The sequence below is a fragment of the Hylobates moloch genome, unplaced genomic scaffold (genome assembly GCF_009828535.3).
Source record: "Hylobates moloch isolate HMO894 unplaced genomic scaffold, HMol_V3 SCAFFOLD_5, whole genome shotgun sequence".
In the NCBI taxonomy this organism is placed as follows: domain Eukaryota; kingdom Metazoa; phylum Chordata; class Mammalia; order Primates; family Hylobatidae; genus Hylobates; species Hylobates moloch.
The window spans coordinates 112,139,820-112,164,180 of NW_026652280.1; the positions used below are offsets into that span (position 1 = coordinate 112,139,820).

At 41.0% G+C, this 24,361-nt stretch overlaps 1 pseudogene; it reads left to right on the forward strand.

Annotated features, from left to right (window-relative positions):
• The first annotated feature begins 22,800 nt into the window (after positions 1–22,800).
• LOC116810613 (tetraspanin-12-like) lies at positions 22,801–23,877 on the forward strand (annotated as a pseudogene).
• The last annotated feature ends 484 nt before the right edge of the window (positions 23,878–24,361 follow it).

A 24,361-nucleotide genomic window follows, 5' to 3' on the forward strand; every position in this document is an offset into this window, starting at 1 on the left:
TGCCCGGGCTAGAGTGCAATGGCAGGTTCTCAGCTCACTGCAACCACCACCTCCCAGGTTCAAGCGATTCTCCTCCCTCAGCCTCCTTAGTAGCTGGGATTACAGGCACCTGCCACCACACCTAGCAAATTTTTGTATTTTTAGTAGAGACAGGGTTTCACCATGTTGACCAGGCTGGTCTCGAACTCCTGACCTCAGGTAATCCGCCCCCCTCAACCTCCCAAAGTGTTGGGATTACAGGCATGAGCCACTGAGCCCAGCTTCTTCAGGTATTCTGTACCATTGCTGATTTTCTTTCTATTTGTTTTATCATTCCTGAGAGGTTAATGTTGATATCTGCAGCTGTAATTGTGGGTTTGTTGATTTATCTTTTCAGTTCTGTCAGTTTTTGCCTCCTATATTTTGAAGATCTGTTATTAGGTGCATACACATTTAAGATTGTTATATATTTTTGGTGTATTAATAACCTGTTAATCATTATGTGATCACCGTCTTCATCCCTGGTACTATTCCTTGTTCTGAAGTTTACTTTGTCTGACATTAATATAGCCACTTTCATTAGTGTTTGCATGATTTATTTTTTCTATCCCTTGACCTTTAATCTATCTATGCTTTTACATTTAAAGTGGTTTTCTTGTAGACAATATTAATTGGGTCTTGCTTTTTTTGAGACAAGGTCTTACTCTGTCACCCAGGCTCAAGTGTGGTGGCATGACCTCAGCTCACTGCAGCCTCTGCTTCGCAAGCTTAAGCAATCCTCCCATTTCAGCCCCCTGAGTACCTGGGACTACAGGTGTGCACCATCATCCTCTGCTAATTTTTAAATTTTTCATAGAAACAAGGTTTCACTATGTGGCTGAGGCTGGTCTCAAACTCCTGGGCTCAAGTGATCCTCTCACCTTGGCCTCCCAAAGTGCTGGGATTACAGGCATGAGCCACTGCACTAGGCCTGGATCTTGCTTTTAAAATTTAATCTGGAAAATTTTGATCTTTAAATAAATATATTTAGGCCAGGCATGGTGGGTTATGCCTATAATACCAGCACTTTGGGAGGCCAAAATGGGAGAATGGCTTGAGGCTAGGAGTTTGAGACCAGTCTGGTCAACATAGCAAGACCTCATCTCTATTTTAAAACAAACAAACAAACAAACAAATAAATAGATGTACTTAGACTATGTATGTGTAATGTAATATTTTATCTGCCTTATTTTTTATTATTTTAAATTTATCCCTAATGATTTTATTATTTTTGTCTCCTTTTATAGTCTACATAGAGTTAATATTTTACTACTTTAAGTAAAATGTAGAAGTCTTACAACCATATAAATCCCTTAACTCCCATTAAAAAATAATTTTCATATATATCTCATCCATGTATATTGGAAACCCAACCAATGCTATCATTTTTGCTTTAAACATTCATACTCATGTTAAAGAAATTAAGAGAAGAAAAGTAATCTATTGTATTTACCCATATTTTAGGTTTTTCTTAGTTCTTCATTCCTAAAGTTCCAAAGTTTCCTCTGGTGTCATTACTCTTTAGCCCAAATAACTTCTTCTAGCATTTACTTTAGAGCAGGTTGACTTATGACAAATTCTTAGTTTTCCTTTACCTGATAATGACTATATTTTGCTATCATTTCTCAAAGATATTTTCCTCAATATAGAATTCTGGGTTGTCATTTCAAAAAATCACTTTAAAGATGTGCCTTCTGGTCTCCAAGGTTTTTTGATGAAAACTCCATAGTCATTTGAATCATTCTTCTATATATAATGTGCTGTTTTCAAGATTTTTTCCTTTATCTTTGGTTTTCAGCAGCTTATGATGTGTCTAGATATAGTTTTCTTTGAGTTTATCCAGTTTAGGTTTTGTCTTTCATAAAATTTGTGGTTTTTGCCCCCCCCCCCCCCCACACACACACATACTCTACCCTCCCCCATCTTGCTTTCCTCTCTTTCTGCCACTCGCCACTCTGTTAGAACTTTCATGTCGTTGACTCACAGGTACTTGGGGCTCCATTCATTTTATAATATGTTTTCTTCTCTGTTTTTTCTTTTCTTTTTTTTTTGAGATGAGGTCTCCCTCTGTGACCCAGGCGGGAGCGCAGTAGCACAATCACAGCTTGCTGCAGCCTTGACCTCCTGGGATCAATCAAACCTTAGGCCTCAGACCCTGATTGACTGGGATTGCAGGTATGTGCCACCACAACCAGCTAATTTTTCTATTTTTTTGTGGAGAAAGTGTCTCAATTTGTTCCTAGTCCGGTCTCAAACTTTAGTGCTTAAGCAGTCCTCCTGCCTCAGCCTCCCAAAATGCTGGGATTACAGGCATGAGCCACAGTACCTGGCCTCTCTCTTTTCTTAAGACTGGATAATTTGTTTACTCATTCTTTCTTCTGACATCTCATTTTCCTATTACACCCACCCAGTGAATTTTTCTATTTTGGATATTGCTTTTGTTAATTCTAAAACAGTAGAACTGAGTAGTTGTGACTGAAGCCATATGGTTTGCAAAGCCTAAAATATTTACTATGTGCCTTTTTACAGGAAAATGTTGCCAATTCCTGCTCTAGGAGATGGGAAACTATTGAGGTGTTTTAAACAGTGAACCAACAAATATATCCCTTTGGCTAGTGTATCAAGCATGGATTTAAGAAGGGGCAAGAGAGAACCAGTAAAACCAGTTAAGAGGCAATTGAAATATCTATGAAATAATGGAGAAAGGCCTGAACTCAAATAATAGGCAGGATGGAGAGGAGAAGACAGAAGTTTGTGAGGCAAAATCAGCATAAATCACTGAATAGCTATGGGGAAGTAAGGAAGAAGACAGACTCAAGGATAATTCCCTGTTTTCTAGTTTGGTGACTGGGAATATGGTGGTTCCTAAAACAGCTAAATGAAGGCAAAAAAGTTATGATTGTTAATTTTATGTGTCAACTTGACTGCACCATGGGTTGCCCAGACAATTGGTCAAACATTACTGTCAGTACCAAAATCTGCATTTGTCAGAGTTCTCTGGGAGATTGTTCCTTTGTTTATTTATTATAGGAAATTAGCTCATGCAATTATGAAGACTGACAAATTCTAAGATCTGCAGTGAGCAAGCTGGAACTCAGGAGAGCTGATGGGGTAGTTCCAGTCCAAAGGCGGGCAGGCTTGAGACCCAGGAAGAGCCAATGTTTGAGTTAGAGTTTGAAGGTAGAAAACAAAAAACAAAAACAGTGTTTCAGCTCAAAAGCAGTCAGGCAGGAAGAAGTGGGGCAGTGGGTGCATGTTCATGGAACTCAACGGTCTCACCATGTTTTCTACCATCCTTAATCAGCTGGCTTGATAGAACAGTGGAATGGCCTTTTGAAGATTCAGTTACAGTGCCAGCTAGGTGGCAATACCTTGCAGGGTTACGGCAAGGTTTTCCAGAAAGCTATATATGCTCTGAATCAGCACCTAGTACATGGTGCTCTTTTTCTCATAGCCAGGATTTATAGGTTCAGGAATCAAGGGATGAAAATGGGAGTGGCACTACTCACTACTACCCTTAATGACCCACCAGCAAAATGTTTGCTTCCTGTTCCTATGGCCTTATGCTTAGGTGGCTAAGAGATCTTTGTTCCAAAGGGAGGAATGCTTCACCAAGAGACACAACAATGGTTCTATTGAACTGGAAGTTAAGAATGACACTCAGACACGTTGCGCTCCTCCAAGTCAACAGCCCAAGAAGGAAGTTACAGTGTCAGCTGGGGTGATCAATCTGGACATCAAGGGGAAATTGGACTACTGCTCCACAGTGGAGGTAAAGAAGAGTATTCTGGAATATAGTAGATCCCTTAGGATGTCTCTTAGTATTATCATGCTCTGTGATGAAGGTCAATGGAAAAGCAAAACAACGCAATTCAGGCAAGAATGTTAATGGCCCAAACCCTTGAGACAAAAAGGTTTATATCATCCCACCAGGTAAAGAACCACAAACAGCTGAGGTGCTTGCTGAAGATAAGGGAAACATATAATGGGTAGTGGACGAAGGCAACAAGATATGTATACGTGTGTGTGTGTGTGTGTTGAATATCTTTGTTTTCCTCCTTCTCTTTTCCCCTTATCATGTAACATAAGATGTGTTAACTTTATGTCATAGTATTTAAGTATTGCTAATTTACATGATAGTATTTAAGTTTTGGTATATCACAGAGAAGAGTGAACATAGCTCAAAAACATTGTTTCTTCCTCTGTGGAAGGGTTTAGTGTGCTTTCTGTTGTACAACGGACAGTTGTATCAGTGTAGGTGAAATTATGACCATGTTACCGTCTTTGTTTGGAGATTAGCATGGTTTAAGTACATGCATATGCATGCCAAGTTGAGAAGGAGTAGACTTGTGCTGGTTAATTTTTTGTGTCAACTTGACTTGGCCGTGGGGTCAAGTTGGTCAAACATTATTTCTGGGTCTGTCTGTGAAGGTGTTTTTGGAAGAGATTAACATTTGAAACAGTAGACTGAATAAAGCAAATTGCCCTCCCTAATTGTGAGTGGCCTTCATCCAATTAGTTGAAGGCCTGATTAGTACAAAATGTCTGGCCCTCCTGTAAGAGGGAAATCCTCTTGCCTGACTGCCTTGAGCCAGGACGCAAACTTTTCCTGCCTTTATATTTGCACTGAAAAGCCTTCTCGCTTTAGGACGTGAACTCAACCATTGGCTCTCCTGGGTCTCCATCTTGCTGACTGAAGATCCTAGGACTCCTCAGCCTCCATTGTTGCATGAGCCCATTCTTTCTAATAAATCTCTTTCCGTATATATGTACATCCTGTTTGTCTGGAGAACCCTGACTAATACAAGGGTTATTTGGCAGTTTGGGATGATGTATAGAGATTAAAAATTCAGAGCTGGCCATGATAATTCTGTGTGTCTGTTCTGGAGACAGAAAGCAACCAGTCAAAAAATAGCAGCTGAAACTCAAGAGACTTTGCCTAAGATACGGATTTAGGAGTGTTCAGCACAGTTCTCAAAACTAAGCGAGTGCACATAATTATCTGTGCAAAGCAGACACTTAAGAGGCATGGTCCTTCAAGAGACTGGTTCTCAAAGTGTAGTCCAGAGACTTGCCTTGCAAACTCCTGAGATACTAGTTAGGAAAACACATTATTGGATTCCTCCCCAGACAAACTAAGTTAAAACCTCAGTGTCTGGAGCCCAGGAATTTTTTGGGGGGATCTCACCATGTCACCCAGGGTGGTCTTGAACTCCTGGGTTCAAGCGATCCTCCTGTCTCGGCCTCTCAAAGTACTGGGATTACAGCCATGAGTCACCGCGCCCGGCCAGGAGTCCTCATTTTTGACAAGCATCCTAGGTGACCGTCACACACACCAAAGCCTGAGAAAGTGTGCACTGTAAAAAGGCAAACTGCCTTCCTGGGAGAGCTGTCTGACAGGGTGCAGGAGGGCCTCGATCACTAGGTGGCGCCAGACGCACATTTACACTAATTTTCCAGTGCTGTGGCTTCCTCAGCCAGCATGGAAAAGGAAGCCCATGGGGCTCCCGGGATCTCTGCCAGCACCTTCTCAAGGGGAGGGAAATACAGAGCTAGCAGGCTGACTAAACTGTAGTCACTGGCGCTATCAATCACCTCCACAAGGGTCTGCCTAGAAGAGGCTCCAGTTATTGGCAGAGCGTAAATAAGGAGAATTCTCTGCAAAGCCACCCATTTTGAGCCACAGTGATCCAGCAGGCAGTCTTGGGAAGTAATGGTGTGGTTTCCCAAGACCGAGTCGGGGCAGAGCTGTGAGAGGCCAGGGGTCCCCCCACATCCCAGACCACCACCGCTCCCAGTCAGGGTATCCTCAGAGGGACAGAAGCAACCCCTTCTTCTGTCCTAGGAGACCTGATGGTGCCGCAGTGATGCCTAACACTGGCTCTGCCTACCCCCTGTCTCCAGGCTCAAACAGTCTCCCAGCCTCTCACAGAACTAGAAGCTGACCTTTCCTCCACCCACTGCTTTCCGCCTTGGCTCCCAGTGCCTCACGCTTGAGCAATTTCCACAGCAACGACTTGCGTGCACCCCCGAGTCTCCATGACCTCCCACCAGTCTGCACATATCCATGCTGGAGCTTCAAGCACCACTGTTGAGAAGTCGCACCTCTTGCCTGGCATTGAGGACCTGCATCTTCTGGCCTTTTGGTATCAGACTATTGGAGCTCCTTAGGCAGAGAAGTGCTGATGGAGGGGGACTGGGGGGTGAAGAGAAGACCTGGGGACTACTGGGCCTCTGGACAAGCACAAAGGCTTCTACTGGATTCCCTGGACCAGGGAGAGCCACAGGGTCTGAGAGGAAGCAAGTCAGCTCTGTGCCTGGTTAGACTGGCTGAGCCCACCCAGCTGCCCCCAACCCATCCGCCTAACACAAAGCCCAAGGAGCATCACTTCTGCTTTTCCTGACACAGAGATTCTCTATGCCCTGAGACAATCCTCACGGTTATTCTGGCTACCCTCTCTTTCCTCAGGTCCCTATGCCTCAGTCTTGCTCTTCTCATATTCGGGGCCCCAGAAAGCAACCCATAGTCCAGGCAGGGACAGCAGCACTCCTGGGGCCCAGGGCAGAGTGTGGGAATCCATCCTGCAGTAACGGGACTTGGTTGTGGTCCCAAAGTCAAGGAAATGACCACTTACAAACTAACAGGAGACAGGCCTGAGTGGTTCCAAGGCTGGGGAAGGCTGTGGAAGGAAGGACTGGGGTCCTTGAATCCTCACACCCAGATCCAGGGGCACCTACCTTGTGTTGCTACAGCCAGTTCGCTTCTTCTCACATTTGCAGCCTGCTCCTCTCAGACATACCACATGTTCCCTCATGTCCTTCGCCAAGTGGAGGGCCACATCAGACAGCCAGGTGTGCAGGTGCAGGGCTAGGAGGGCCCGAGTCTCCCCTGCCCAGAAAGCCTGAAATGTGAGCCCTATACTATCTCCAAATGTGATTATTTAGTTATACATTTTTTGTCAAAAACATTAATTAATAATTTATAAATTGCCCTTTGTATGATCCCATTATAGCTTTTATCCATTTCTTTAAAATGTAGCAGAAGCTTCAAGAGACAGAAAAGAACTGGGCCATTCTCAGATCGTGAAAGGCCCTGCTCTAGAGGGTCCCAAAGAATCCAACATGGAGCAGGTGCTTTGGTAGAAGAGTCCTAGCTTGTAGCTCCTCCTCTCCCCTCCCCTCCTCTCCTCTCTAAGGAAACCTTTTGGGTTAAGAGAAGCCCACACAATAAATTCTGGTCTGGCCTGGAGTCAGGGCAGCCCAGCTTTCCCTTCGCTTTCTCTAGGTGGGTGGGCCAGCTCTTCTCTGACACACAAGGAGGCTGTGGTCCACCCAAGAGGGGCCAGGCCTCACAGCCCAGCTTCCCTGGGGTTAGCAGCAGCTGCCCCGCCAAAATCCACACACAGAAAGGCACTGGGGTCACTGCAGAGCCTTCTCCAGGAATAAACTCCTAGGCTGGGCACAGTCACCTGGGGCACCCAGGGCCTCAGAGTCCCCAAAACACATACACCTAGCTGGGGAAAAATCACAAATCATGGGCTCTGACCTATAGAGGTAAAAGCTTGGCAAGTAGAAGCAGCCACTGGGGATTCAAAATGTGTCAAAGGGCAACAACCAGGTCAGGCAGCTCTTTCACTTACTAACATCATAGGCCCTGGGGATCCCAGGGAGGAAGTGATGATAATAATACAATAGCTACCATTTACTTTGTGCCAGTAACAGAGCTAAATGTTTTACAGACATTATCTACTTAAATCCTAACAGCCAAACTAGAATTTGGATATTGTTTTTCTCACTCCATAGATAAGGAAAATTGAGGGCTAAGAGAGACTAGGTAAACTTGCTGGCTCACCCAAGAGAAAGGGATGGAGAATTCCAGCCCAGATCTGCCTCCCAAGCTTGTAGCACTAAGGTTTCATATCCTTATTTTTGGGAGAAGTGGGACAATCTCTCTGCCAGCAAGCAGATTGTGAGTGGGTCAATGCTATGAGGCTAAGAGGTGTAGCATTGTCAAGAGCCTAAACTTGACCTACCTTATTCCTGGTTTGAAAATCTGATCCCTCTTCAAATCTCAATTGAAATGCTATCTCTCCTCTTAGCACAAGCCATCTCTTCATTAATTCATTCACCTATCACTTAGCCATTCATTCATTACTTGATCATTCATTCAGTCATCCTATTTTCAGCTCCTATGTTGTGTAATCTGCTGTTCTTTGCCCTCAGCCTCTCAGGATAACTAAAAACATGGAAGTGCACTGAGAATCTGGGAGGGAGAGGTCTTCTGGATAGAGAAGGAATGAGGGAAGGCTTCCCTGAGGAGGCATTTGAGCTGGGTCTGGAAGGATGTTTTGGTTTGGTGTGGAAATCCTTCTGATGGAGAGGTTTAAGTAGAGAGAGATTTTAGGCAGAGGAAACAGCATACTACTGTTGCAAAACTTTCTCCTTAGTTCAGCCAAAACTGGGCTCTTGTCACATGACCAGGAAAGATTAGGCTCGCGAACACACAGAAGGGTGAGGAAAATGGAATTTATAGGGCAAAAAGGAAAAAGAAAAAATAACTCTCAGCAAAGTGACAGAGTTCTGCTAGCACGTTTCCTGTCTCATAGATCAAGTCCCAGGTCACCACACAGGAACAGGAGAGGCCGAGCTCCTCCCCACTGCAAATGGCACAAATTTCCTGAGGTTCCACCCCATCCTCCTACTGCACAGGTGGGCATTATTCAGAAAGAATAAAGTGGGAAAGGGCGAGCTTCATCCAGAACTGGCAGTCTGGTGTTTCAGCCTTCAGGCTGTTTCAGGCTTGAAGATGGGGTTTGCTGGGGAGTGCAGGGAACCCTTGGCTGCCTCCTGTGTCTATCATTACCCCCACTAAAGAAGCACATTTAACTGCTGTTAGAATAAGGATAAGGATAAGCATGAAGATTGATCTTAACTCCTTCCTGCTGACAGGGGGTGCTGTTTTGGGAAAACAGCAGTCAGATCTCCCTCAGAGGCCTATCTAAGGGTCCCTGGCAGAAGGGGCCATCATCTGATGCTCTGGTTGCGTGACTGTTTGGAGTTTGATGGCCCGAAGGTGAGAAGAGACAAAGTGGGTTATTAGAAGATATGTATCAAAATGAAACAAGAGGGGTGGTTAAGGACAGCTAAAAAATTCCAAGGCCTTTTACCAGTTTGTACAGGGATGGGGAGGAGGCAAAAGCCTGACTGGAAAAAAAAATTTGCCTTTTTGCTGGCATGTCAAGCTTCTGGGTTCCCTTCCCCTAGCCCAATTCTAACCAGTTTAAGGTTTGGGAAATTAACTTTTCCTACTTTGGAGGATGCATCCAAAGGAGTGTCCCATAGTATGGAGACACAGTTACTTATCAGTGAAGAGAGGGAAGAAGAGAAAGGATAAAAGAAGAATTTTTTTTTCAAAGGAGTCCCAAGGGTTCAGGATGCATTCAAAAGTGGTACAGACTGAAGATGAACAGCTATTCATCTAGAAGAAGAGGAGCAAGGCATCCCTGGCTCCCTTCTCTTCCTAGTGAATACCTGGGGTACATGAGGGAGGGAAAGTGAGGCATTCCTCTTTCTTTTCACCATCCTTTTATCACCAAGTCCCAGTGACCGTAACAGGGTGCTGCCCATGGGTGTCAAAGTGGCTTTCACCCAGGTTAACAGAGGGGCCTAAGGGGTGGGAGTATCTGCTCTTACCCACGTACACTGAATCTCTCCTGTTGTCAGTAGCCTTTGAATTCCCTAGATTTCATTTATGCAATGGACACTAGTGTGACCTTTATCCATGAAATGGGAAGCTTGGCTTAATTGGCAGGAATCAGTCACACTTATCTGTACTCTGCCTTTTAACCTCCATTATTGTCTGCCTCTGGATCCCTCAGATCCAGTTTTCATTTCTAGGGCTTTAACCGAAAGCTTGGAATTGAGTTCAGTACAAAAATGTGTCTTGTGGTGGGGAGATGGGAGGGTTGTATGGACTCCTTATCATAAGCTGAATGCTAAGGTGAAGCTGTGGAATTGTGTCCTCCTCCAACAAGAAAGAGAAAAGGATGTTTTGTGACATGCCCAGATAACTGGTGACTATAGTTATGCTTGCTAAGATTTGGGTGCATGGGGCTTGACTTTGGTTAGCACCTTTGGTCTTACTTTCCCAAAAAGGAAACCTCCGGGTGATGGGCACCCTATTTATTCACATCATCTGGCAGGATTAGCAGGATGATTACTCAAAACTAGAATATTGATCCAGATTTTTACATCATCCATCCCTTTTGTTCTTTCTGAGTTGCAGCCAGAAATTGCTAGCTAGTTCATAGGAAGAAGCAGAGTTAGTCTAAAATGTAGGCAAAAACTTAAAAACAGCTAATGAGTCTAGAATCTAATGACAAATGTATGATAAGTTTTGAAATATAATTTCTCTCTCTCCAGTCCTCATTTTTGTTACAAAAACAAATCGTGATAGGACTGACTTCTTTGCAAAATAGAAGTTAGTCTTATACTTGGCCTGATTATTTGTACGAAGAGCAGCAATAATAATTATTTCTACATAAGGCTTTATATTGGCTTTGATGAAACTCTGTTCCACAAGAATCTCAGATAAGACCTTTTAAAGCCAAGCCCAGCCATGAGTTTTTTTCCTTAAGTACCTATGAGTTGGGTAATCCTCTTTTCTTAAGGTCCCAAGATAAACTTGGAGCTCCTGGGCCTGTCCGAAAGTGATATTCTTTACTTACCACAGACCAGGAACCCTGTACAGGGACTGCATAGACAAGGGTATGAGGTCAGTTTTCCCAATGGGCTTTTATTGGCACTGCAAGTTGAACTTGACTCCTTAAAGGGAAGCATACCTTTCCAGTTAAAGCCTTGGTAAAACAACCAGTTTCTCCAATTGCATCCAGTTGCAAAAGAAAATGGATTCTTATTGCAGTGATGCAAACAACTATATTGCCATAAGTTAATAATATGTACAACTAGTTTCCAAATTGTGGAGAAGCCAGGCAAAGAGAGAGAGAAACAAATATGCTCCAAATTTTGTTCACAGGAGTATACCTTACTCAATTATTAAAGGCCATAAGTAGTTCAAAATAAGTTTCCTTGACTCTGAAAAACATAACGAGGATCAGCATTATTCCAAAAAAAAGTCAAAAAGATTGCTTCAGTGTTATATTTCAGTCCATTTAGCTAACTCTTGTTTCACTTGATATTCATGAACATTTTAGCTCTTCAAGAGTCCTGTGTGTTTTTTCTTCATTCAAGTGTTAAAATCTCCAAATTTATCAGAAACTTGTATTCAAGAGCACCTGTCAGAGTCCTATAGCTTATTATAAGCCATTTTTGAAAAGGATCAAAACAAGACAGCAATTGTCTGTGAATAACAAAATGTCCAGAGTAGTTGCAGTTAGAAACACAATTGACAAAGAAGTTTGGTTATCTCTGTGGTTTACAGTAAATTAACAACCTTAATTATAATTGATAGTATATACTTTAGACATTAGAATTTTAGAAATCCCATACAATTATGAAACATATGTTAGTATTATTCACCAAAATATAACTGGAAGAAGATTGAACACTATTTTGGCAATCCCATGTAACTAAACACATTCAGTAATCTTGTTTCCCTCTCTTCTGGATACTTCAGGGGCCCTCTGTAGCATCCAAAAGCCAGGCATCAGGAAAGACAATTTTGAAACTGAAGTTTGATTTTGGGAAGCTTCTTAAATATGTTAGAGGTTTAAAACACTTGCTGTCATGAGATAGAATTCCAGATTACAATTTATTTTGCCAAAATGACACAAAATTTTAAAAAGCAAAAACCTTATATAACCCTTTACAAATTTTGCTAAAGAGCAGATTAGTGCCTTCAGATTACATTGTTGTACTTTTATTTCAATGCTCAATTTACAGAAAAACCATGTAATACCATTTTGAATTTAGTCAGTATGTTCACACATGGAATTTTTTGCAAGATTAACTTTGAGAATCCTTCCATCATTTTTTTTTCAAACATCCAGGTTTATATTATCTAATTAAAAGCAATCCTTTAACCCTAGGTAAGAATTTACATTTCCATGCCTTCTTATAATCTTTTACTGAAAACTCATCTTACTGTTCTTACACACTTCACTTGTAAATCTATTTCTAGTAGTTTTGATTACATGTTATAATGGTAACTCCTAGCAATTCTAACTTTAATGTAAAACCTGGTAAGTTGTTTTAATTATGTGCTGGATGCAGCCAAGATTTGACTCCTTCCAGCATAATTAAGGGCATGGTTAATTCCATATATCCCAGTCCTTACCAATGGTGAAGCCAGCAAGTTGAAAATTCTTAAAGGCAGTTTATAACCTTAAAACATTTAGCAAACCTAGTATCTTACCTGCATAATTTACCTATTTACATTTTGATGATATCTGCATTTTACCAATAATTTTTATGGCTGTTTTTATTTCTCAAAGATTAAAGTCATGTGAACTAAAAGGTACCACAGCTTTTATCTTCCCTTTAAAAAATATTTGATCCAAGCACTTGTATTCCTTTAGGCCAATTAATTAGAGCTCTTTTTTATAGACATCACATACATAACTACAGAGACAGGCAGAAGAAAATCCAGCAGCCATAAGATTTTTTGTTTGCCAATCTCCTAATTGGATTATTGACCTCTGAGTGGAGCCCTTTAAGAGACAAGGTTAGGAAAAATTCCACTTTTAAGGCCTTTTAATAGACAGGCATAACTGTGAGTCAAAAACAGATTTTGAGAGAGATTGATCTGCCTTTAATTCCTGGGGTTTCATGAGAAAAACAGAGGTCTCTCTCCTTTTGTGCATGCATGAAAAGTGGCAAAGTAAAATGGAAACAAATAATTCAGTCAACCAAAAACTAATCTTTTCCAGCAAAACAAGGTCAAAGTAAAGAAAAAAATAAAGGCCTTTTAAATATACCTATATCTTGTGTACCCACTTTTAATTAAGCTGAATGCTATTTAAGAAAATCCTTTTAAATCCCCTATTACCTGACTTTAGCCACACCAAGTGGCCAATAATTCTGGCTTTCAAACTTCATTAAAGGCTCAGAGAAAGGAAAATCCAAGGTGGTTCATGGTGGAGGGGAAGAGAATCAACAAATACAAAGGTTGCACAGATATCAAACCAGAAAGGACTCATACCCTAAGCCAAAAGTGAATCCAGCTGCCATTGTGAAATGGCGGAGGCTAAGCAAAACATTGCTACGTAGTTACAGGTCATACTCCCAAGGATGTAAAACAAAATGAAAGCCTACAGCAAAGCTTGCCACTGACCATAGAAAAAGTCATGCAAAGCACACCAGATTGGCTACAGCTTAAGACCAACCTCACAAATTCTTTTTCAAAATTAAAACTTTACAGAGAATATAAACAGTGATAGTTGGGGTCCTAGCCTAGAAAAATATTTTCTAAAAAGAAAAAAGCCTCTCCCATAAAAGTTAACTGCTGACAGGGTAGAGAAAAGGAAAAAGAAATTAAAGTGCAGGGTTGGAAAGACGCCTGGGGGAAGAACTTCTTATTCATATGCCAATGGGTTCCTCCAGCAGGGAGAAAAACTTAAGAAGGGAGTTGGGGAGCCACTGGTTCACCCATCCATCCCAAAAAGAGAAGGAAAAGGCCAACATTCCCTACCCTAGGAGCAATGTGCGGTGGGGGCATGAATTCCTCTACCCTCAGAAGAAGTCCAGGGACAAAAAAGCTTAGACGCAAAAGGAAAAAAGATTTTTTGGTTTGCACGTTACTCGCCCTTCCTCAAGCCCCATGTTGGGTGCCAAAAATGTTGCAGAACTTTCTCCTTAGTTCAGCTAAAACAGGGCTCTTTTCACACAACCAGGAAAGATTAGGCTCACAGACACATATAAGGGTGAGAAAAAATAGGATTTATTGGGCAAAAAGGAAAAATAACTCTCAACAAAGCTAGCGAGGATTCTGTTAGCAGCTTTCTCACCTCACAGATTGAATCTCAGGTTGCTACACAGGAACAGGAGAGGCCATGCTCCTCCCCACTGCAAATAACATGAACTTCCAGAGGCTCCACCCTGTCTGCCCAGTGCTCAGGTGGGCATTGTTCAGAAAGAATCAGTCAGGAAAGGGCAGGCTTCATCTGGGACCTGCAGTCTGGTTTTTAAGCCTTCAGGCTGTTTTAAGGTTGAAGGCAGGCTTTCACCAGTGCTGGGGGCGGGGGACACTTGGCTGTCTCCTGTCTCTATCACTACAAGGTCAAATCCAAGAAACTCTCTCCACCAGACTTCACCTGTGCTACCTATATATTTGAGCAAATCCCTGTCTTCTTAAGGTCCCCTAAATTTGCTAAAGTCCCAGGCTTTCCAGGAAGTGATCTTCCTTACTGCCTTTGAGAATGAGACTTTATAAACCAGGACCATATTCCCAGGGGGAATTTGTATGCACCAGCTCTATAAGTAAAGTCAACCCTTCTTCCTCAAAAGTGGCTGGTCATACTGAATTCAGTGAGGATTATTCTCAAATGTGACACTTCAGCAAATGGTGCATGATTTGTCCAATCATATCCTGGTAAGAACCTATGCAAATAACTATGTTGCCACAGAAAGCAAGGAGACTCATAATTTAGAATTTCTGATCTGGGGTTCAGGAATAATCAGGTATCATTTTAAATTTTTTACTTGAGTTTACAGAAATTGAGTTTATTAATTTTTTTTGGATCCAGAAAGCTCAGGAAGAGATAGAATACATATCTATATCTATATCTGTATCTATATGTTCTACATATACATATGGAAGATAGACCACTAAAACAATACCAACAATATAAAAAATAAACAGTTACCAAAAAATTTCCCTCATCAGTTTATTCAGTCTTATGTAATTAATTTTTATGTTAGATCTTGGGTTAGCAGTCTGCTTTCATGAAGCTATCTATTTCTAGACTAAAAATGATTCTGAAAATTCTGACTCATTCCACTGCTGTGGAATGAAAGTTGTCTAAGCAATGTCAGCACAGAATCTTGGACCTAAAAGTCTATTCTTTGAAGTATTCATAGTTTGTATAGTCCTTTTTCTCAAGGCAAGCACTGTGATGTTCTTTATTGGAGAAACAAATGCTGACCTGTAGCTTTTAGCAGAAACTTTAAGCAAGTATCTGGATGAAACAAAAGCTATCTGTAAATGACAATGAGACAGGCAATTCTATGGACCAAACTATACAAGTGGAACTGACCCACGACTCTGGCAACCAGCCTGGGAAGCCAACCTACTTTCTGTAGCAACCAGTCCAAGAAATCAGATGATAACCCTGGAAGCAATTGTCCTCAAATGGCCAGGACGTGATTCATAACTGATAGTTTCCCTAATTTTTACTCCTGCTACCAATTTTAGAACCAACCAGAGAAAGCCAAGTATGTTCCCCAAACCAATCACACAGGATGTCCCACTTCCAGCTGGCCCACCTACAACTTCTCCAGGCCAACAGCCTTTAGTAAGGGCACACTTGAAGCCTTCCCTCTTCCCACTGTAAAGCTCTCTCACTCCTCTGCCTGTCTTTGAATCTCTGTCAAAATGCAAGTGACAGTGGCTGACTCCTTTGCTATAGTAAGCTCAGGATAAATAGGCTTTGCTTATTTTCATTTGGGTTTTCTCCATTCACTTGCATAACAGAGGCTTAATGGCTGCAGTTATTTTATAACTATTTTTTTGAGACAGAATCTCACTCTGTTGCCCAGGCTTGAGTGCAGTGGTGCAATCTCAGCTCACTGCATTCTCTGCCTCCCAGACTCAAGTGGTTCTCATGCTTCAACCTCCCAAGTAGCTGGGATTATAGGCATGTGCCACAACACCTGGCTAATTTTGTATTTTTAGTGGAGATGAGGTTTCATCATGTTGGCCAGGCTGGTCTCCAACTCCTGACCTCAAGTGATTCACCCATCTCATACTCCCAAAGTGCTGGAATTACAGTCTTGAACCACTGTGCCTGGTCTATTTTATAACGAATAATTTTCAAACCTAAAAGTTCTGATGAATGTTTGTAAAATAAAAAATGCAACTGTTGAGGAAATTTGCTTGTTTCAAGGCATGTAAAGATTTTAAAAATCTTGAGGTCAACATATAATAATCCTGAGACATCATTTTTTTCTGAGAATATTAATTTAAAAAATTCAGTAAGTATGGAGTAGGGGCTGGACATTTATATTTTTATAAAACTCCAAGAATAAGTCTGATCTGCATCCCAACTTGCCTAGAAGATGCTTTATGCAAACTAAAGAAGTAAGATTGTGGCCAATTAAATATTTCAATAATATATAAAATTATTACAGATAAGGTGACCTAATATCAGACAAAGTACCTCCAGGACTCTGGTAAATATAGGAAATGGCAGCAGAGCTATATTATTAGACTTTTGATTGGTGTTATTCTGAGGGTAAAACATATGATTACAGGACACTTCCAAGGTGGCTGAATAGGAACAGCTCCAGTCTACAGCTCACAGCAAAACGATGCAGAAGATAGGTGATTTTTGCATTCCCAACTGAGGTACCTGGTTCATCTCATTGGGACTGGTTGGACAGTGGATGCAGCCTATGGAGGGTGAGCAGAAGCAGGATGGGGCATTGCCTCACCTGGGAAGCACAAGAGGTCAGAAGAATTTCCCTTTCCTAGCCAAGGGAAGCCGTGAGTGACTGTACCTGGAGGAACGGTACACTCCTGTTCAAATACTGTGCTTTTCCCATGGTCTTCGCAACTGGCAGACCAGGAGATTCCCTCCAGTGCCTGGCTTGGCAAGTCCCAAGCCCACAGAGGCTTGCTTGCTGCTAGCACAGCAGTCTTAGATCCACCTGGGATGCTGGAGAGGGGAGGAGTGTTCACCATTGCTGAGGCTTCAGTAGGTGGTTCTATGCTCACAGTGTAAACAAAGCAGCAGGGGACCTCAAACTGGGCAGAGCCCACCGCAGCTCAGCAAGGCCTACTGCCTCTCTAGATTCTACCTCTGGGGGCAGGGCATATCTGAACAAAAGGCAACAGACAGCTTCTGCAGACTTAAATGTCCCTGCCTGACAGCTCTGAAGAGAGCATGGTTCTCCCAGCACAGTATTCAAGCTCCAATAACAGACTGCCTCTTCAAGTGGGTCCCTGATGCCCATGAAGCCTGACTGGGAGACACCTCCCAGTAGGGGCTGACAGACACCTCATACAGGTGGGTGCCCCTCTGGGAGAAGGCATCCAGAGGAAGGATCAGGTAGCAATATTTGCTGTTCTGCAGCCTCTGCTGGTGATACCCAGGCGAAAAGGGTCTGGAGTGAACCTCCATCAAACTCCAACAGACCTGCAGCTGAGGGACCTGTCTGTTAGAAGGAAAACTAACAAACAGAAAGGAATAGCATCAACATCAACAAAAAGGACATCCACACCAAAACTCCAACCATAGGTCACCAACATCAAAGACCAAAGGTAGATAAAAACCACAAAGATGGGGAGAAACCAGAGCAGAAAGGCTGAAAATTCCAAAAACCAGAATGCCTCTTCTCCTCAAAAGGAACACAACTCCTTGCCAAAAAAACAAAACTGGATGGAGAATGAGCTTGACAATTTGACAGAAGTAGGTTTCAGAAGGTCGGTATTAACAAACCTCTTTGAGCTAAAGGAGCATGTTCTAACTCATTGCATGGAAGCTAAAAACCTTGAGAAAAGGTTAGAAAATGGCTAACTAGAATAATCAGTGTAGACAAGAGCTGAAATGACCTGATGGAGTTGAAAACCACAGTACGAGAACTTCGTGAAGCATACACAGGCTTCAATAGCAGATTTGATCAAACGGAAGAAAGAATATCAGTGATTGAAGATCAAATTAATGAAATAAAGCATAAAAACAAGATTAGAGAAAAAAGAGTGAAAAGGAATGAACAAAGCCTCCAAGACATGTGGGACTATGTGAAAAGACCAAATCTGTGTTTGATTGGTGTAGCTGAAAGTGACAGGGAGAATGGAACCAAGTTAGAAAACACTCTTCAGGATATTATCCAGGAGAACTTCCCCAATCTAGTAAGGCAGGCCAAAGTTCAAATTCAGGAAATACAGAGAACACCACAAAGATACTCCTTGAGAAAAGCAATCCCAAGACAAATAATCATCAGATTCACCAAGGCTGAAATGAAGGAAAAAATATCAAGGACAGCCAAGGGCCAGACATGGTGGCTCACACCTGTAATCCCAGCACTTTGGGAGGCTGAGGTGGGCAGATCACAAGGTCAGGAGATTGAGACCATCCTGGCTAACATGGTGAAACCCTATCTCTACTAAAAAACACAAAAAAATTAGCTGGGCATGGTGGCAGGCGCCTGTAGTCCCAGCTACTCAGGAGGCTGAGGCAGGAGAATGGCGTGAACCCAGGAGATGGAGCTTGCAGTGGGCTGAGATCGTGCCACTGCACTCCAGCCTGGGTGACAGAGTGAGATTCTGTCTCAAAAAAATAAAAAAATGTTAAGGGCAGCCAGAGAGAAAGGTCAGGTTACCCACAAAGGGAAGCCGATCAGACTAACAGTGGATCTCTCTGCAGAAACCCTACAAGCCAGAAGAGACTGGGGGCCAATATTCATCATTCTTAAAGAAAATAATTTTCAATCCAGAATCTCATATCCAGCAAAAATAAGCTTAATAAGTGAAGGAGAAATAAAATCCTTTACAGACAAGCAAATGCTGAGAGATTTTGTCACCACCAGGCCTGATTTATAAGATCTCCTGAAGTAAGCACTAAACATGGAAAGGAACAACCAGTACATGCCAAATTGTAAAGACCATCGACACTGTGAAGAAACTGCATTAATTAACAGGCAAATTAACAAGCTGGCATCATAATTACAGGATAGAATTCACACATAACAATATTAATCTTAAATGTAAATGGGCTAAATGACCCAATTAAAAGACACAGACTGGCAAATTGGATAAAGAGTCAAGATCCATCGGTGTGCTGTATCTAGGAGACCCATCTCACATGCAAAGAAACACACAGGCTCAAAATAAAGGTATGGAGGAAGATCTACCAAGCAAATGGAAAGCAAAAAAAGCATGGATTGCCTTCCTGGTCTCGGACTTTAAACCAACAAAAATCAAAAGAGACAAAGAAAGCCATTACATAACGTTAAAGGGATCAGTGAAATGAGAAGAGCTAACTATCATAAATATATATGCACCCAATACAGGAGCACTCTGATTCATAAAGCAAGTTCTTAGAGACCTAAAAAGAGACTTACACTCCTACACAATAATAATGAGAGACTTTAACACCCCACTGTCAATATTACGCAGATCAGTGAGACAGAAAATTGACAAGGATATCCAGAACTTGAACTCAGCTGTGGAACAAGCAGACCTAATAGACATCTACAGAACTCTCCACCCCAAATTAACAAAATATACATTCTTCTCAGCACTACATCACACTTACTATAAAACTGACCACATAATTGGAAGTAAAACACTCCTCAGCAAATGTAAAAGCACCGAAATCACAACAAACTCTCTCTCAGACCACAGTGCAATCAAATTAGAACTCAGGATTAAGAAACGCACTCAAAACCGCACAACTACATGGAAACTGAACAACCTGCTCCTGAGTGATTACTAGGTAAATAATGAAATTAAGGCAGAAATAAAGATGTTCTTTGAAACCAATGAGAAGAAAGACACAAAGTACCAGAATCTCTGGGACACACTTAAAGCAGTGTGTAGAGGGAAATTTATAGCACTAAATGCCCACTATAGAAAGGAGGAAAGATCTAAAATTGACACCCTAACATCACAATTAAAAGAGCTAGAGAAGCAAGAGCAAACAAATTCAAAAGCTAGCAGAAGACAAGAAATAACTAAGATCAGAGCAGAACTTGAAGGAGATAGAGACACAAAAAAAAAAAAACCCTTCAAAAAAAATCAATGAATCCAGGAGCTCGTTTTTTGAAAAGATCAACAAAATACTAAGACTGCTAGCAAGACTAATGAAGAAGAAAAGAGAGAAGAATCAAATAGATGCAATAAAAAATGATAAAGGGGATGTCACCACTGATCCCACAGAAATACAAACTACCATCAGAGAATACTATTAACACCTCTATGCAAATAAACTAGAAAATCTAGAAGAAATGGAAAAATTCCTGGACACATACATCCTCCCAAGACTAAACCAGGAAGAAGTTGAATCTCTGAATAGACCAATAACAGGTTCTGAAATTGATCCAATAATTAATAGTCTACCAACCAAAAAAAGTCCAGGACCAGATGGATTCATAGCCAAATTCTATCCAAGGTACAAAGAGGAGCTGATACCATTCCTTCTGAAACTACTCCAATCAATAGAAAAAGAGAGAATCCTCCCTAACTCATTTTATGAGACCAGCATCATCCTGATATCAAAGCCTGGTAGAAACACAACAGGAAAAGATAATTTTAGGCCAATATATCTGATGAATATTGATGCAAAAATCCTCAATAAAATACTGGCAAACTGAATCCAGCAGCACATAAAAAAGTTTGTCCATCATGATCAAGTTTTCTTCATCCCTGGGATGCAGGGCTGGTTCAACATATGCAAATCAATAAACATAATCCATCACATAAACAGAACCAATGACAAAAACACATCATTATCTCAATAGATGCAGAAAAGGCCTTTGAGAAAGTTCAACAGCCTTTCATGCTAAAAACTCTCAATAAACTAGGTATTAATGGAATGTATCTCAAAATAATAAGGGCTATTTATCACAAACCCATGGCCAATATCATACCAAATGGGCAAAAACTGGAAGCATTCCCTTTGAAAACCAGCACAAGACAAGAATGCCCTCTCTCACTACTCCTATTCAATGTAGTATTGGAAGTTCTGGCCAGAGCAATCAGGCAAGAAAAAGCAATAAAAGGTATTCAATTAGGAAAAGAGAAAGTCAAATTGTCTTTGTTTGCAGATGACATGATTGTATATTTAGAAAACCCCATCATCTCAGCCCAAAATCTCCTTAAGCTGATAAGCAACTTCAGCAAAGTCTCAGTATAGAAAATCAATGTGCAAAAATTACAAGAATTCCTATACACTAAAAACAGAGAGCCAAATCATGAATGAACTCCCATTCACATTTACTACAAAGAGAATAAAATACCTAGGAATCCAAATTACAAGGGATGTGAAGGACCTTTTCAAGGAGAACTACAAACCACTGCTCAACAAAATAAGAAAGGACACAAACAAATGGAAGAACGTTCCATGCTCATGGATAGGAAGAAGCAATATCATGAAAATGGCCATACTGCCTAAGGTAATTTATAGATTCAATGCTATCCCCATCAAGCCACCACTGACTTTCTTCACAGATTTGGAAAAAACTACTTTAAATTTCATATAGAACCAAAAAAGAGCCCACATAGCCAAGACAATCATAAGCAAAAAGAACAAAGCTTGAGGCATCACACTATCTGACTTTGAACTATACTACGAGGCTACAGTAACCAAAACAGCATGGTACTGGTACAAAAACAGAGAGAGATAGACCAATGGAACAGAACAGAGGCCTCAGAATTAACACCACACATCTACAACCATCTGATCTTTGACAAACCTGAAAAAACAAGCAATGGGGAAAAAATTCCCTATTTAATAAATGGTGCTGGGAAAACTGGCTAGTCATATGTAGAAACCTGAAACTGGATCCCTTCCTTATGCCTTATACAAAAATTAATTCAAGATGGATTAAAGACTTAAATGTAAGACCTAAAACCATAAAAACCCTAGAAGAAAACCTAGGCAATACCATTCAGGACATAGGCATGGGCAAAGACTTCATGACTAAAATACCAAAAGCAATGGCAACAAAAGCCAAAATTCACAAATGGGATCTAATTAAACAGCTTCTGCAGAGCAGAAGAAACTATCATTAGAGTAAACAGCCAACCTACAGAATGGGAGAAAATTTTTGCAATCTACTCATCTGACAAAGGGCTAATATCCAGAATCTACAATGAACTTAAACAAATTTACAAGATAAAAATAAACCCATTGAAAAGTGTGCAAAGGGTATGAACAGACACTTCTCAAAAGAAGACATTTATGCAGCCAACAGATATATCAAAAAATGCTCATCATCACTGGCCATTGGAGAAATGCAAATCAAAACCACAATGAGATACCGTCTCATGCCAGTTAGAAAGGTGATCATTAAAAAGTTAGGAAACAACAGATGCTGGAGAGGATGTAGAGAAATAGGAATGCTTTTACACTATTGGTGGGAGTGTAAATTAGTTCAACCATTGTGGAAGACAGTGTGGCAATTCCTCAAGGATTTAGAAATAGAAATACATTTGACACAGCAATGCCATTACTGAGTATATACCCAAAGGATTATAAATCATGGTACTGTAAAGACACATGCACATGTATATTTATTGTGGCACTATTCACAATAGCAAAGACTTGAAACCAACCCAATGTCCATCAATAATCGACTGGATAAAGAAAATATGGCACATACACACCATGGAATACTATGCAGCCATAAAAAGGATGAGTTCACATGTCCTTTGTAGGGACATGGATGAAGTTGGAAACCATCATTCTCAGTAAAATATCACAAGGACAGAAAACCAAACACCACATATTCTCACTCATAAGTGGGAGTTGAACAATGAGAACACAGGGACACAGGGAGGGGAATATCACACACTGGGACCTATCATGGGGTGGGGGGCTGTGGGAGAGATAGCATTAGAAATACCTAATGTAAATGATGAGTTAATGGGTACAGCAAACCAACATGGCACATGTATACCTATGTAACAAACCTGCACGTTCTGCACATGTACCCTAGAACTTAAAATATAATAATAATAAAAAAAGAAAAAAATTCTATTATGGTAGCAAGGAATATTGAGAAATATCCAGGAAGTTCTTGTAAAATTTATAATTCCTGAAATATTTATACAAACATCACTTTACCTATGCAAATGTATGTATTTGCATATCATTTTACCTATGCATTTACCTATGCAAATTTAGCCTAGGGCAGATTGGTTGTCTTTTCTGATTTGACAACTCTTCCCATGTAACTGTTATAGTAGATGGACATCAAATAAATCTAATTATTTCTGGCTGGGAGTGGTGGTTCACACCTGTAATCCCAGGATTTTGGGAGGCCGAGGTGGGTGGATCACGAGGTCAAGAGATCAAGACCATCCTGGCCAACATGGTGACATCCCATCTCTACCAAAAATATGAAAAAAATTAGCTGGGTTTGGTGGCACATGCCTATAGTCCCAGCTATCCAGGAGGCTGAGGCTAGTGGCATTTGGACATATGAACAGAAATGTGTGGTTCTAGTACAGTGGTTAGATGTAGTCACTTTGAAAGCCAGAATGGCAAATATGACTTACCTGGATACCAGTGGCTTACTCATGGTTGGAGAGTTTTCGGTGGGAGTTTAAGTGTTGTGGAGTGGTATGTTTCAATGACTGGTTGGAAATGACAGAGTTGGACTAGCCCCCAGAATCCTGCTATGCTAGAGAATTCCCACCAGGAAGATCTTAGTGACCTTTATCAAGAGGACTGTGGGAAGAAAAATGTTTCCTTTTGAAAGGAACCAAACAATCACAGGTGCTAAGGTTTCTGGGAATTTCCATTAAAGTGACACAAACCTGGCCATGATTCTCACCACTACTTAGCTCTTGGCTCTGTATTATTAGAGAAGGGAGCCTGAGATAGACCAAATGAAATCCCTGAAGCATCTCTCAGCAACTCATGTCACTCAGTAGAACTGTCGAAACCAAGCCTGTCAAGGATCTTTGAACATACATCCTTGGCAAAAAATTTTAATACACCCTTTGAAATGGAGTAAATATTAAGAATGTCAAAGAAGGAAACCACAAACTTGTTTTATTGGACTTGTGAATTTTTGAGTACACACTTAACTGTTTCAGAAATTTGTAGAAATAAACATGTTGCTATAAAAGAATGCCTGAGCATATAATTTTCTACCCCTATAAATGAAGAAAAGAAGTTATCATGTTATGTCACCAGCTGGACACTAATTGATGCCCTTTATAATACTGAGGACAGATTTAATACCCACTTTATAGCCTGTGTAAGATTTTTTTACTGAACACAGTTATGTTTTGAGGTGGCATGGTTTGATCAGCATTTCTGCATCCATGTAAATGAGCCACATATGGCGGGACTGGAACTACAGTAAATGTTGATTTACTTCTACCAGATAGTATATAAAATACCAATCAACTGCTAACATAAGAAAGCAAACAGTAATAATGACTTTCATTCCTTGGCGATATATTCTTTTGAGTGTGAATAGATTACACAAAAGA